General features: G+C 39.8%; 1 protein-coding gene across 4 annotated transcripts in view; it reads right to left on the reverse strand.

Annotated features, from left to right (window-relative positions):
- The window catches only part of LRRC4C (leucine rich repeat containing 4C), a 503,565-nt gene that overhangs the window by 332,471 nt on the left and 155,986 nt on the right, over positions 1 to 15,108 (reverse strand). For all 4 annotated transcript variants that reach the window (XM_072422152.1, XM_072422151.1, XM_072422148.1 and 1 more), the window contains exon 2: positions 10,166 to 10,251. The gene's annotated coding sequence lies outside the window, so the exon portion shown is untranslated. The remainder of the gene's footprint in view (positions 1 to 10,165; positions 10,252 to 15,108) is intronic.

The raw sequence follows: 15,108 nt of genomic DNA on the forward strand, positions 1-15,108 counted from the left end.
ACACAAACTACACATTTATTAGAGAAAAAAAAAGCAGAAAGGTAGATACTGCTTCTCCTTTCACCATTCAGTTCCAGGTTGAGAAAGGGACAAGAATGGCAAAAATTACTTTAGCAAAATGTAAAGTCTGATTACATTGTCCAGGTCATTTTTTTGGCAAATGACCGATTATTAATGATGGGTGAACTTGTCTGCATTTGGTTTGCTACTTCTTTGGCTAAGTTCAGCTCTACAGAAGGAATGGGTGTTCCTGCGTTGCAGTCAAAGCCGATGTGTCCTTTCCATTTTCCACAGTTTTGCAGAGAGGGACGAGTAGAGGACTTGCTGCTGTGTCCTTCCCATTTCTCTTCAGTTTTGTGGGGAGAGATGAGCAGAAGACTCCCTGCTGTGTCCTTCCCATATTAGACAAGAACAGTCATCAGCAGTCTATTGTGTTCCAACATGGTGGAATGCTAATCAACACTGCGAGAGCGTAATATTAGCACTAGATGCAATCAATCAATCTATAATATGTATAAGGCTTGAATAATACAGAACACCCATCCTCTATTTTAAAGAACCAGGGCTCACTACTATGCCAATTCATTATCCATAGGCTACCGAGGGTTACACACTATCAAGAAAGTAGTTCAGGAAGCGTTAACTGCATCACAACCTCACCACCAGTCTGAATATAGCTTGAGAATTGGGGATAACAATTTTTGTTACCTCTCTGTTACATGAGATTGCTGATTGGGCAGTGAAAGAGGAGAGGCAGACTGATGAAATCATCCCTCTGCTCTCCCCTTCATGCCAGTCCTGCCCTCCCTATCCCATTGTATGCAGCTGTACAGTAAATTACTAATAGCTAAAACTTGATCCAATTCAGGCACATACACTGCTTGCTCCTCAAATAAATCCATTGAATGATTTATTCCCAATTACAAAACTGTATTCATTTGTGCCTTTTCTACCTGTTCGCTCCCTCTTGACATTCACCTACAAAGTGAACATTTCAATCATTCTTTTATTAGCACATATAGATCATTGGAGATAAATAAGTCCCACCATCCATAGGTGCAGTACAGCCAATCAATATTAATTCCATTCATGGCTGTTGTCATTCTCTCCCAGCCCGAGCTTTGCAGCTCCTTTCATGGTTCTGCACGGTACACATGAAAAGACGGCTCATCTGCTGTCCGCCGGTGAAGTGTAAAAGCCTTTTCAAAACCAACAGCCTTGCAGGCGTGGACAGAAGGGAGCCTTGCTTTCCGCTGACTGCTGCTCTGCAACCGTGTGCAACATACCAAAAAAAGGAAATGGCCAGAATAACATGGAAGATGGGTCGGCTAAGGTGAGCAAGGAGGAAATCGATGACATATACTGTAGCTTGCATTACAAAGGGGGGCAGGAAGCGACATTTCAACCTCAATATGCACAAGTTAGGCACGCTCTAGCCTGCAGGTGAAGATGCAGCATGTCTGATAATAGGTAAACTTTAGGTTCATGGGACCATCAAAATGTTAAAGAATAACAAGGAGGCAACGGAGTCAGTGATAACACAAAGTATATCTTGGTGGGACTGATTTGCAAAAAGAGAGCAGATCAGTCCAAGACAGTTTTTAAGGTGATAGGATGTGTGAATAGGTAATTAGTTGATATGGTTTTGTTTAACACAAATCACTGGCAGTGAAGAGTAGGGAAGAGTGAGAATGCCTCTGGTATTCCTGCAAAAATTTCCTTGAAGTCCTGATAAGTCCGCAAAATTTCTTTGAAATTTTGAGAAACTATCGGAAATCCAGGAAATCACTATAGGAGAATTACCGCGGCTGCATTCATAAATACAGCCGTGGGAATCCACCTGTCAGTAAGTGATCCCCGGGCAATACAGGTCAAAATTATGGCAAGCCCTCATTCTGACCTGTAGTGCCCGGGGATTTCTCACGGCTCCATTCATAAATGCAGCCACAGTAGTCCTCCGCTCAGTGAGTCATGTGGGTTGCGTTTATGAATGAATGCCGCTGTGGGAAAAATCAAAAGATTTTTCCCACGCTGCATTCATTCATAAGCAGCCAGGGAGACTCACACTGTGTTCCTGGATGAAGAAACTCTATCCAGGAACACATAATACAGGGCTGCAAGAGCAATCAGGGGAGCAGAGCGGAGGACTCCTGTGTTCTTGGATAGAGAAACCCTATTCAGGAACACATAAAACTAGTAAAGGGCTGCAAGAGCAATCAGGGAAGAGGTGCTGACAGCTCCGCTCCCCTGACTGGTCTTGCAGGTCCCAAAAATTTGGTCTCGCCGGTCGAATTTACAAAGGCCATTCTCGCCTACATGTTTGGTAAGCAAGAACGGCCCAATTCGCCACGAGACCAAATTTAATAACTTTGCTCGCTCATCCCTAGTGAAGAAGTAGCAATGAAGGGGTTGAACCCTGTATGATTCAGCTTAGGTATGAGTAATATCGCAAATCTGACGTTGGTAAGTAGTGGAAACAGCAGGTTGTCAGCAGCCAGCAGCCAGTTCAAAAAACAAATTTAAACAAAACTATATCAACAAAGTACCTATTCACACATCCCATCACCTTAAACCTTGGCTTAGACTGATCTGCTCTCTTTTTGCGAACCCAACAATAATCCCTATTCAGAGAGAAACACAACATGTATACTTCTTTCTAAATGAAATACATTTTTCAGTTTATGGGACAAACAAAACTCTGAACCCAAAGTACAACACCACAACAAGAACGCCAGTCAAGTACAATCCATAACTAACCATACATGTAATAATACCATCACCCCAGTATTACAGAACTAAAGTCTAAAAAATCCTCTGAGAAAACCAAAAGGCGAAACGCGTCGGGTCGAGACATAACCTTACTAGAAGTACTGTACAATTTAATACTCTGTATACCTTGAATAATTATGGATTTTTTTTTTTTTTTGTACATATGTTATTTTGAAATATGTTGAAGAGTCTGTGAATAAACATGACAAGTAAACTAATTTATTAATTTTGCTCTAAAAAGCCGTCTTTTCTCCTTTTCCTATTTTTGGCCCCCCCTTTGAAAACTACACAGCAGGAGGTTTTTGCAGGCAATGTTCTTCTTTAATGATTCATCTTACCTGCTGATCACGTAGGGAAACTGCCAAAAAAGTTGAGCTGCACATGTGCAGCTTAACTAAACCTTGCACTAAACCTAGGGAAACCTGGCACTTTTGGCTTCCCTTGCGCATGCCAAGAATAACTTCTGCACAGGAGTGACATAACTATGGCCAATCGATATGGCCAAAGATCATAAAAAGGAAAAAGAAGAGAAGAAAGAAAGTGGCACCCTGCAATTGATTAGTGATTGGTGCAAAGTGGAGTTTCTGTTCTGCTTTAATCCATCACTGCTTTTGTGTGTACCACAAATCGTTGCTTCATATTAGGGGCATTTTATTGGGTGCTTATCATTCCTGGGGTACCTATTGTTCAACACTAGGTGTCAGCATGCTTTTCAGGCATTTGCGAATGCTTTTAAGGGCATGTGTAAGCAGCCTAAACTCTATGGAGAAAACAGAGGCGGCACGTCAACCCTGGATGCTATATGGAGCTCCTGGAAAAATGCCCTTGCCACCTCCTACCATTTGTCAAATAAGGAATAGGAAACCGTGAACGGTAGCCACTTTTTGGAAGCAGATTTAGACGGCAAAACTGCTTGCACATACGGCTGAATAAGCCCAAAATGTCTTTACATTCTTTCCAGGTGATAAGATTATTTATGACAACGCGCATTCTTTTTATAGTGGTGTCTCTGCAATACAGGTAGATCCAGCACCATATATTTTATATAAATGACACGTTCAATACCTTCCACGGCGTCCCTTCCAAAGTTCTAGGCCCCGGATCGCTGCTACCAGGGCCGCCGTATGAATATTCAAGCAGCCTTCGTCTGTTCTGTATTGTCAAAATGTTTATTGGGCGCAGACGCTTCCCTCTCTGCACAAATCTCATCCAAATGTTCATGTTAGGAGCGGAGGATCTGATAAACTCAGAAGGGTTGTACGGCAGCCGAATCTGCAAGATTGCACTGCCTGGGGGGAAATCTTATTCAAGAGAGACCGCATCTCTACATCAAATAAAATCTTCACACCGACAAAGGTGAATTGTATAGTTCTGCGTGTTTACCAGCCCGCGAGTGCTTCTTTTATCTGACACACATAAAAAAAAGAAATAAAAATACTACGATATGCTGAATATCCTCGCTGCAGAAGAAAGGACGCCAAACGCACGTAGAAAGTGCGCTAGAAAAATGTCATGTTGTTAATGGCAACTAATCAGCTTGCAGATGCTCTGTCTGTAGAATAGGAAGGATCATGAAAAAAGGACGCGATATGGTGGGCTATGGACAACACCCTATGTATCAAATGCAAGGATTAATGTATTGTTATTACATATTGGATACAAAGTGAACTTAATATATTTTTAGGTCATTATTTATTTAAAATTATGTTTTATTAGTATTATAATTACTATTAATATTATTATAAAGTATTACTTTGTAATTAAGTAACACAAAGGACATCAATGTATGCACCATGGTGCAATATATTCCAGTAACTGCAATGCACTGCATGGAAGTGCACAAGGGACTCACCATGGTGCGCATTAAGTGGCATTGCAAAAAACATGATGCATGCCAGATTTTTTTTGTTTTTTTATGTCATAACGCACGCAATATTTATTAAAGCTTTCCAAGACTGGAGAAGATCGACTATTATGGGAGAAGTGTGAGTGATCCAACAATAGATCCGGAATAGATTTCTCAAAAATGATTTTCTATTAGCTGGCCAATGTTTTTAATCCTGGACCAGATCCACTTCAGGTTTTCTGGATCACCCAGGTTCTCCCATGATAATCTGTCTTTCTTAACGTTAATTAAACAAGCCCAATCACTCCATGGTTGATTGATTAACTGAACTTACAAACAATATTGACCCTTACCTAACCTAGTTGACTATGCCACATCCTAATGGTATTACAAAAAAAGGGAACAAATGGTAAATAGGACTTTAAAGACATTTATCATACCCACACATATAACTTGCGATGGACCCAGTACAAAGTGGGTTCTATGCGTTTCATGGACTTGAATCCCCTTCTTCAAAAACCACTCTAAGCACAGTTTATTTCAGTCCTGTGAATGTGGACAGGTTCACTCTCTTCTGTCAATCACCAACCAACCTAATGTTTATCCCTGCAACATTTCTTTACTTATATGCAATCAAGAGAAATCTTTCCCTTTCTGTTCAGTTTCAATAATTGATATTCACTTCCTTCAACTCCTATAAGTAGTAATTACTGTAAGGAGTAATTACTGTTGTCCAACAAATCCAATACCTGTGTCACAGAATCACATATGAACTTGTTCCACTGCCTATGAAGAGGAGGGAGAGGATAAACATTAGGTTGGTTGGTGTTTGAGAGAACAGCATGAACTTATCCACAAAAAATGAAAAGCTGTGCTCAAAGTAGTACCTGAAGAAGTGGATTCCAGTCTGTGAAACGCGTAGGACCCACTATGTACTAAGACCATGGACATTTATATGTTTATGTATATTGTTTTTAAAGGAAATAAGTGTCTGTTTTTTAATAATTGTCTCAATTCATTGGTATGCTATATACCTTTAAAGTCCTATTTTTCATTTTTTCGGTTTTGTTGTACTAACTGAAATTAGCCTGTTCACATAGCAAAGTGAATAATCTTTTTGCAAGCTCTGCTGGTTTCAACCGTCAAATCATGCGCAGGATAAAATTCTCACCTTTTAGATTTCCCTGCACCTAATTGGATAGTTTTTATAACATGAACCCCATTCACTAAGTTACATGAAATATCCCATAAAGGAAGATAATTCATGTTACTAAGTGAACAGCCTGAATTTCCTTACTAGTGCCATATTTGTGCAAGTAGTCCAGGCGATGTTCCAATATGGGCATCTATTGTGGTGACAACTGTCTAGGAGGGGTTGTTCTTTCAAGAGATCGCCTCTTAAGCTACGTACACACTTCCAATAATTATCGTTGGTAAACGAATGACCAACAAACGACCAACGATCCTGCATGATATCTTTGAACGATCGTATAGCACCGATCCTGTACATGCAGACAACGACACAATCGTTCAATGATATTGTACACGATAGATGCGATCATTTGAACGATACAGGAAGTGGCGTATAGATAGATAGACTTTATATATATATATATATAGATAGATATAAAGAGAAATATAAATATAGATATATATATATAAATATAGAATATATATATATAAAGATAGAGATATATGGAGATATATATATATATATATATATATATATATAGATATATATATATACACACATGAACACAATACAGTAAAGCATCTGTACAGAACATTCATTCATCATGCATGCTCGGAATATGCACGATCACTGAATGACCATACACACGATAGATGGTGAACGATCGTTGTCCAATAGATCCGCGGTCGTTCATTTCCAATGACTATCCTCGTTCGTCCGCGTCGATGGTCACTTTTTTTTAGAACGATTTTTGGCCAATCAGTTGTTCGTCGGACGTTCGTCATTCTTTCCAACGATAATTATTGAATGTGCGTACGCAGCTTTAGTGTCCATAAGACAGGAAGTAACAATTATTCTCCCACATAGGACAAAGGAGTAAAAAAATGGACAGGGATCAAACTATCACTTTCTTATGGCTGTTACTTTCCAGGAAAAAGTATTTTCTGAGGATTTGTGGTCTTAGCTTATTCTCAGTGGTGTAGTTGGGCTGAAGATAAACAATTCATAACAAAAATGTCAAATCCGAAGGGGAATCACAAAGCTGTGATCCCTTAGGAGAACTCCTTTCAAGGGACTATGGTCACCCCTCTCTCTGTTCCTTTCACCTTTGGCAAGGAGCCAAGTAAGCTTTTTATTAGGCATTCACTGTCAGTATATTCCCAATCCAAAAATGTATCAATAATTCCCTGATCAAAAATCATTTGGGAAATATTGATCATTTCACTGCCTTGCACCACAGCAGACATCTGTTTTGAAATTGATCAGGACGCTGCCACCTGCTAGCTTCATATTGCTTAATGCTGTGCCAAGCTATGGGGCCGTCATTGCCCCAGTACTAGTACTAGTACTAGTGAGCAGTACTAGTACTGTCTACTGCCAGCAGCTGCCAAATGTTCATATGTTGGTTCTCAAAAACCAGTATTGCAGAGTGAGTGATTGAACCACATGTGGTCACTCAATCCCTGAACCTGAACACTTGATTCCCGAACCTGAATACTCCAAGCAATTAAGTAAAAATGTATACCATAAATAAAATGTCAATAATGAAGCAAATACATTTCATTATCCAAGAAAAAAATATGCATGTGACTGTTAAGTGCAAATTCGCCAAAATACGAAAGCCACACACCCACGAACGAGCCCTGGGACCTCCAGGGAAATGAAGGGTCAATCTGCATTCATGTTATTCCCCCAAATTATCAGGTGCTGGATCCTTCAATCTCACTATGCATGGGAGCCACAATGATGATCAAACAGTACAGAGTCCCCTTCATCATCTGACTGGGGACCGATGGGGACACCTGTTCAGAAAATAACTGTCCAAGTGGCCATTTGATTCTCCCTTTTGTGCCCACAGGTCTCTGTGCTTCTTCATGCAATGCAAGCAAGCAATGGCTGGTGGGAAAGGCCATCATGCATTGTACAAAGCTTCCTGAAAACATCACCAGTGTGGTGTATTGTGGTGTTATTCATAGAGAATGTCCAGAAATCTTTTTTGGCAAAACAACAAAAGTTGCACTATAGAGTTCCTAATATTATCAGGCCACCCTAATGGAGAGAAGATTTCTAGGTAGAGGGTATTAGTATGCAGACCACCCTGGTTATTGCCCAAGTGTTATGTGCTTTAATTTTATACCTGCAGCGAGCTGCAGCTTTCATAGTCTCATTCTCTCCCATTCACCTAAATAGGAGACGCAGGAACCCTCTTTTTGCATACGGCAACATGAGACTGAGACAGATTGTGGGACTGTTACTCAGCTGCTGAAAATCTGCGACAGCTGCATAAATGTGCAAATTTTGTTGCAGCAGTTTGCTGTGCAGTGGGGAGCTGCACCATGTGGTATGCCACAGTGGGTCTGATTTATTAAAGCTCTCCAAGACTGAAGAAGACAGCTTGGAATAGATCTGGTCCAGGATTTAAAAAAATTGCCAAATAATAGGAAATTAATTTGAGAAATCCATTGCAGCTTTCTTGGGTCACCAAGGTTTACCCATGATAGTCCAACATTTCCAGTCTTGGAGAGCTTTAATAAATCAGGTCCAGTGGGTCTGAAATGGTCCTCAGTTAATGAAAGACCTTAAAGGGACAGTCATGCTGGGGAGAGAGGGGCTAGATAATGCTGGATGTCCTCCAATCAGGACTTGAGGAAGCCTTAATCTGACGTGCTGCAATCTTAAATGTGCATTATGAGCTCACAGTGTACAGTAAAATCAAAGAAGAATTTTCAGTCCAGGAGAGGAGCCAGTACAATTGTAAAAAAAAAATGAAGAGAAGGGTGGAGGACAGATTTATTGAGTTTACATTAAAGCAATACAATCCATCCAACACATTTCGGGGTTCTGACTCTTCATCAAGGCTTGCACATGTGTCAATGGACTCCATTGGATACAATTCGTATTAGTATGAGTGAAATCAGAGAGCAGTAGGTTGCAGCAAGTCATCTGGCAATGGAGCTGTCGGACTTAAGGCAGATTCTGGGGTTCTACCTTTAAAGTAAAGGCGAAGGTAAATATCGGTGGAGAACGAAAGACCGAAATCTTATCCAGCGCCAGTGGTGTTAATCTAATTATTGAATTTTCCTGCTGATGTGCATCCTCCCTCACTACACAGCTATTAGCAAGTCACACTAAGAATAAATATAATATTTCCAATTCCCATCCCACAATGGAGTGATAATGATATACATTGTGAGAAACTCGTATATCCCGCCATCCGTGTCTAAGAGATAATTAGACCATAATTAGTCCTTCGTTTTCTCGTCTTATGTCTAATATCATGTCTGTAATGTATCACTTTATGCATCAGGTGCTGGCTTCTGTTCTCCACTATGCACTGGAAACATGATGGTGAAAGGGATTCTATGGGCAATACCCGTGCCAAATACCCAAACTACCCCATGCACTTGGAGGGCTTGATGAGTGTATAAGAATGGATTCTGATTAGAAATCCTTTAGTCAAAACACTTTGCTTTGTGCTACTCTGCTTTGAGACTGAATGGATCCAGCCTACTTATAAGGCTGCTTCCAACCAGATATTACAGGGTAGTTCCCTTCCCCTACCTACAACACAGAGAGAACGACCTGTTGGGCAAGCCTCCCTCATAAACCAAAAAATAAACCCTTTCAGGACTACACATTTTGCCTTTTTAGGGAATTAATATTATTAAAGATCTACAATAATTGCATATAACGCTATATGTCTCCGCTTCCCCTGAGGAAGCTGTTAACATTATAACGCGTCGGGCACCAACGACCGTTTGTTTTTTTTGTGAACTCCTATTTATCACCATTACTAATGGATTAGTAGTTATATGTCTAGCACTTTTTGGTACAATTTTAATAATTACTATACTACTACTATTGTAATTGTTGCACTTTGAAAGTAAATGTTCACTACACTTTTGCCCAAAAAGCCCCTTTTTTGTCTTTGTTTTCCTGTTACTGTGATTCTAACTAATCTGGGGCTGGCAACAAACAAATCCTACTATAATAACTGTAATAAATCCAAATTAGGCATTCAGATTCTTGCACAAGCTCAGCTGTGATTGGCTCCCTCTATTTAGATACTGAAGAACTAATATACTCAGCAAGCCTTACATAGCTTCATACGGCTGACAAATTTATAGTTCACATTTAATGTATAAATGTGATGTGATTTATTCCAAAAAACAGTTAACCTTTTATGCTAAAAAAAAAAAAAAAAAAAAAAGGAAGAAAAAAAAAGATAAGTTCCGAGGTAACAGATGTTACTTTTAGCTCTTGCTAAGCTCGATGAATTAATCTTTTCCTAATTAGCATGGATGGTAATTGTCTAAGGGCCTGAGACAATTATTTCAACAAAAAGTCATGCTTTGTACCTCTGCATTTAAATGAACAGCTTCAACCTGTTCGCGCTTTTTTCTTTGGCTAACGGAATCCCAGACACAATGTACTCTCCGAGGACCTGAAAAAAATGAAAGAAAAAGAAGGTGGAGCTTAATCCGAGGTAAGAGGTGGATAAAATAAGAAATAAAATATACAAGGGAAGCTCAATTAATTCTTAGTTTTATATTTATATTAAATTAATATTATTATTTAGAATTGTTATAATATAAATATTACATAATAATGATATAGGGCCTGATTTAATAAAGCTCTCTAAGGCTGGAGAGGATACACTTTCATTTGTCAAGCTGGGTGATCCAACAAACCTGGAATGCATCTGGTCCAGGATGGAAAACATTTCCAAACAAGTGGCCTTTTAGAAATGTATTTTAGGATTGCTGGATCACCCAGGTTCACTGATGAAAGTGTATCCCCTCCAGTCTTGGAGAGCTTTATTAAATCAGGCCCATAGTATACAAATATGAACCATAAATATATTATATATATATATATATATATATATATTAGGATACATAATAGCATAATAAACACTGTTAAAATATAACAATAGGAAAAGTATATGGTTAAAATAGATAGTTTAAATTTCACAATTACAGTTGTTTTTTTTTTTTTTCTATTTTACTATAGTATTTTTATTTATATGTACGATCTTTTTACAATATTTAGAAAACTGTCCAGGAAAAAAATGTTATTTGGTTGTCAAAGCTGGTGGAAGAATTTGAAGCTAGTCAAGCATCATGCAAACAGGCCAGCTAAACCAGCAGTGTCGGTGAGTATTCGGCAGCGTACACATGTTCAATCTATTTGTGATAGTTTCCAAGGAGTGATAGATGAATGAACGAGTGCTGTACACAGCACTATTCTGTTCTATGGTGACTGCGTTCTCCTCCATTGACATGTATTGCCGTCACTCACTGTCAGTCATTATTGGATACGTCCTGATGGTTGACTGCTATGCACATGTCAGATTTTCTCCCAACCGTTCATATTTGGAATCATCGGACGTGTGTACACAGCCATACAGAAGGATGGATTTAAATAAAAAGGAGCACTTTGGGAAAAAAGTGGGGGCATAAATTGCAAAGCAATGCACTACCCTGCATCCCATGCCTTTAGATCTAATTTATCAATGCTCTTCAAGACTGGAGAAGATTAATTAGAATGGAAAAACCTGGGCGATCCAACAAGCCTGGAATGGATTAAGTTCAGGATTGAAAATGTTTGCCAACTAGCAAGTGATTTTTAAGAAATCTATCCCAGGTTTTCTGAATTACCCAGGTTCTCCCATGATGGTCTATCTTCTCTAGTCTTGGAGAATTTTTTTTGCACATACCGGCTTGACCCCTTCGATATTGACTTTCATTTTCTATCCCCTTTTTCACCAAGATAGGTAAAAATGCATTTTAATTGCTAGAAACCCAATTTGCACAAATGCGCTATTGGAATGTAAGTGTGTACTATTCAGGCAATGCAGTACTGACGGTTTCATTAAGCAGCCCATTTACTTGCTGCCTTCGCAGCAAAGCAGAGAAATAAATCTGCATGCACCATTTCTGGCAGAGCTTATTTTTTATTGCAATGTAATGGAAGTGCACTTCTTCGCTCATAACCTCACGACACGCACGGCTCCAAGACTTTTCTAGAGCTGCCACCACTCTCTGGAATGGTCTTCCTCATCCTATTCAGCTTGCTCCCACTTTAAAAGAGCCCCTAAAACCCATCTTTTCAAACTTGCCTACCTGTCTCTTAACCCTCATTACTTACCCTCCATTCCATATCCCCCCTCCTATTGTGTGATACTTCCACAACCTCTTAGATTGTAAGCTCTTCAGGACAGGGTCCTCCCCTCCTTCTGGGTCTCTGTCTGTATTTGTCTGTCTTTTGTAACCCCTATCTATTGTACATCGCTGCGTAACATGTTGGCGTTATATAAATACAAATAAAAATAGTAATAATTTAGGAATTGTTGGCACGGCATTGCACAAGCATATAATATGCAGGTCTCCCTGCCTTCCAGGCAACCGGCCCTTTTCCCAAATGTGTGAATGGGCCCCTAGGGGTATTGGGACCCAACAAACTCAATGACCTTTGTTTATTCACTGATGAATCTTCACATTTCTCTGATTTTTAGATCACGGTATGTCACCCCACGTCTCATACAAAGGAATTAGTTTTGTTTTAAATTTGGTTTTATCTTCCAGGAATGATCTCATTGCTTCCGGAAAACACAGAATTCTTCTTTGTTCTTTATAATATGAGCCATGTACCTTCACACCAAGGTCCATTTAAATAGGTCACACTGCCCTTAATTCCATTTTTTTTGGAACATTGTGCATCTTCATCCTGGACAAATGTTTATTTGGCCCCCTCCCCGGAGCTTTCACATTGAACGCCCTGAACTCCAATCTTTCACAAAGCATTAGCCTACTTTTCTTTTTTTTTCCTGTTTTCTTTTTTTCATTTGGAAAGGGAATGTCTTCAAACCTTGTACTGGCAGACGCCGAGGCTTTGAAGCCGACGCATTAGGAGGAAGTGAGGGAACAAAGGATGAAGGGAGAGGGTGCTGTGAATCGGTTGTCTCCTAACAGAAGGGAACTTACAAGCCGCGCCACGTTTTCAGCGGGGGGCATTTGATCAGCACTCAGTCGATTTGCCACATGGCTCAGTATACAATCGGCTATTGTGAGAGGCGTCCTGCGTGAGTGGGCTCAGTCAGCCTGCATTGTGTGCGCAGGGAACCTCGGAGCCAATCGGAAGTCAAAGAGCAGCCCATGAGAAAGGGAAGGGGGGGAATTGTGTGCGTTCGCTGGCCAAAGATTTTTTGGATTTGCAAAGCAGCCAAACTGCTTAGTCAACGACGGACGCTGTACACTGTACAGTCACTTATATGAAAAATGTTCTATTTTTTTCTTTTTTATTGGGTGTTATTTTTTTTTATTCATTGTTTTTTCCTATTTCAAGGGTAAATTTTCAGCTTGAGAGTTGGCGGTCAGAGATCACCTGGTGGCTTGATAGTTGCAGTCATGTCCAATGCATGCGCCAACGCTATATGGGACCATCCCTTTAAGTCCCTCTTGTCTCTATTGTCCATTTTAGGGGAATTCCTCTAATAATATAAAATATTCATTTCAATATTGATTATTTTATCTGAATTTAATTGCCAGATGATATTGATCAGTGCACTGTAAAGACAGCTTGGGATCCAACAGCAGACATGTGGTCTAGTAGATAGTAACCCCATGGTGGATGATTACCTACCAATTACTGAGTGTGCATAACAGTATCAAATAACAAATCCCGGGTAGTATTCAGGGGACTCATTAGAAGGAAAAATGGGCAACTGCTAAGGGCTTCCTACCTTTTCTGGGATTCCTATTGGCGGAATGGAAAAGGGTGCATGGAGCTGGAGTGCTGTGCATTTCGGGGGCCCCACTTTATATTTGCCCCCAATTTTCTTGTTGTTATTTTTTGTATTCAATAATCCCTGGAAATAGAAAGAAAAAATCCCCAGATCAGCCATTACCCCAGCTTCTAACTGTTCATACCTCCCACCTTTTCGGAACACTTCTCAAAGTATAGGCAATTGACACTCCCCCTACCACGTTCAGATTTAGCAACCATAAAAAATGAGTCTGAGAAAAATGATTGGTTAAACGACAAGTGCCTTTTTATGTTTCCTTTTTTATCTTTACTTTTAAAAATTGAACTAGAATCAATAAACAGCTGGATGAAGGTTTACATTATGTAATAGTTAAAGAATACATTTTATAGAGGTATCGAGGGTAACAGAGGGTCTAGGATCAGAAAGAGTGGCAGTCCCCTAAATCAAGGGCAGTTCAGAGATATGGCCTTGTGCAATTTGATCACTGAAGAGTAAAGGGGACTGGGAAATTGCTTCCTTCTGCCTGTAGCAGACAGACGACTTCATCTCTGCCTAGGCACAGTCACTTGGCTGAAGCTCATGGATGGCTTTTTAGTATTAAGGATACACATAATCCAACAAATGATACCTTAGCTGTTTTTGTATGATATGACTATTCCAATCATGCAAACATGTTGATGACAAAACAAAGTTTATATCAGTTCAATTTAATCCAGGTATAGCAGACAGTCTGGTTAGAAAAGGAGCTAGCAGCATAGGAGCTTTGTTATCTGTTTGAAAGCAGCTGTCTCTCTGCAGAGGTCAGACACGCCCCTTACTGTCTCAGACCTATGTCTTGCAATCATCAAAGCTCATGATCCTGGCTGATTGGATAGTTTTGTCTCTGATTCAGCAGGGGGCGTGTCAGACCTTTGTAAAGAGACCACTGCTTCCTCACAAAGATCAAGGCTTCTTTTTAGCATGCTTGCACACAATAGGCTTTTCTGTTAAAGCTGTAAGACTTTGCACAACTTTTGATGCATTTGAAATGTATTTATCTTGTTTTAAAGGCCTTTTTAACCCCCCTAGTGGTATTCCCCAGTGTGACTTGGAGTGGATTTTCCATGCAAAAAGCGGTAATCCCGAGTCACACTCAGGGTTGCTATAAACATAAAAAAACCCACTTACCTTGTTCCGTTGGTGTCCCCCGGCATCCTGCTGGTCCCTGCAGGTCCTGGAGACATGTCTTCTTCCTCTGATCTCCAGCTGGCAACTACAGAGATGATCACCGGGGTTTCCCGGTGATGTCAGTGCATGCGTCGGTGCAGGCGGGAGGAGCTGCGGGAAATTCAAATAATTTTGTATTGGCTTCAATAAAAAAAGCTGTATTGAGTCCAATTCAAAGAAATCTTTATATTATATATATAATATATTATATATATATTACACATGCTACTGTACAGTTACATTACATGTTTCACTAACAGATTTTTGTGTTTTTTTTTTTAAAGTTTATTATTAAATTTATTAAATATTGGACATATTTTGGTGAGG

The sequence above is a fragment of the Pyxicephalus adspersus genome, chromosome 9 (assembly GCF_032062135.1).
Source record: "Pyxicephalus adspersus chromosome 9, UCB_Pads_2.0, whole genome shotgun sequence".
Lineage (NCBI taxonomy): Eukaryota > Metazoa > Chordata > Amphibia > Anura > Pyxicephalidae > Pyxicephalus > Pyxicephalus adspersus.